The sequence below is a fragment of the Tamandua tetradactyla genome, chromosome 5 (genome assembly GCF_023851605.1).
Source record: "Tamandua tetradactyla isolate mTamTet1 chromosome 5, mTamTet1.pri, whole genome shotgun sequence".
NCBI lineage: Eukaryota > Metazoa > Chordata > Mammalia > Pilosa > Myrmecophagidae > Tamandua > Tamandua tetradactyla.
Window position 1 is genome coordinate 183,104,402 of NC_135331.1, and position 1,501 is coordinate 183,105,902.

Consider the following 1,501-nt stretch of genomic DNA (forward strand, 5'->3'; position numbering starts at 1 on the left):
ATATTATGATACACAGTGCCATCTACTGACTGAATTACATTATTGACTATTTCTCAGATGTAGTTAAGAGTCATGGACTGTAAATGCTATGTTGATTTTGTATCATCTGTTAAAAGAGTCACGTGTTATACTTATTTATTTAAAACACAGGGACCCTTAGATGTTGTCTGTTTTGTTCTTCTTCTTCTTTTTTTTTTTTAACAGATAAGGAGACTGAGATACAAAAAGATAAGTAAATTTTCCCCAAATTTTGAAATAGTATTTTTCAGTAAGTACCATTGTGAACCCTGGGAATGGAAGTAAATTTAACACTTTAGAGATAGGAATCAATTTGCAGAGCTTTCAATCCATTGGGAAAGAAAGTCTGACACACATGATTAATGAAAAAAGTATGAAATCAATAGAGCACAGCAAGTTGGGATACTTTTCCCCGAAAGTTTTGGGAAAAGAAAATGCTCACATGCAGGCTTAAGTAAAAATGAAAAAGGGGTGGGCCATGGTGGCTCAGCAGGCAAGAATGCTTGCCTGCCATGCCAGAGGACCCGGGTTCGATTCCTGGTGCCTGCCTATGTTAAAAAAAAAAGAAAAAGTTATACTAAGTTAAGGCCATTTTGCCTCTGTCTTTTTCAATAGTAGGAGGTTGTAACTAATCGATGATTGTTATAGAAACCTAATTTAATTTCACAAAGGCGTGTAATATATGAAATAAACCTATTAGGCTTTCAGAAGCCTCCTACCAATACTAACTTACAGCCTTATAGCTCATTTACGCACAGCTGTGTACATAACCTTCCAATTTATGGCAATCAGGCTGAACAAAATAGAGCCAATTCTTAGTGACCATGCTTCCATTTTTCTTCTTTTTTTTTTTTAATATGGAACACTTCACGAATTTGTGTGTCATCCTTGCGCAGGGGCCATGCTAATCTTCTCTGTATCATTCCAATTTTAGTATATGTGCTGCCAAAGCACGCACTATTTTTCTATTTTTAAGATGTAGGCCAGGCTCAATTTCTATTTGTGCTCAAGGCACAAGTTGCGTCTCTCAATATTAGGGCATGACTACATAATGCATTAAAATGGATCCATAGTTGATTCCTATGCAGCATTTTAGTGCATTCCTTGTTCATGTAAGAAAGAGGTCTAACGGGCACTTCAGGAGTGGAATATTCCACTCCATGTTCAAATACTCGCAAGCAGCACAGAGGTAGCAATCGCTATGCAAGGAAGCAGCAGAAAAGCAGTGCTAATATACCCTGGCTAAGTTGGCAGATTGATTCTTATACTAGGCCCAAGGGTTATTTAAGCTCAGGCAAGTTTATATACAACATATAGGGATATTAGAATATTTACACTAAATTAAAGAACTTATTTAGAATTAACCAGCAGCAACATAAATCATACTAGAAAACATTGCCAAGCATAATACTCAAATTTTGTCATGTTATCTTCCATCTTTTAAATGAGAAGAAGTCAAAAGCACTGAAAAACAGGTTGACCT

At 36.1% G+C, this 1,501-nt stretch overlaps 1 non-coding gene across 1 annotated transcript; it reads right to left on the minus strand.

The window, feature by feature from the left end:
* Positions 1-869: 869 nt before the first annotated feature.
* LOC143685261 (U6 spliceosomal RNA) lies at positions 870-972 on the minus strand. The gene has a single exon (XR_013176510.1). It is a non-coding gene; the product is annotated as a U6 spliceosomal RNA (small nuclear RNA).
* Between the last annotated feature and the right edge of the window lie 529 nt (positions 973-1,501).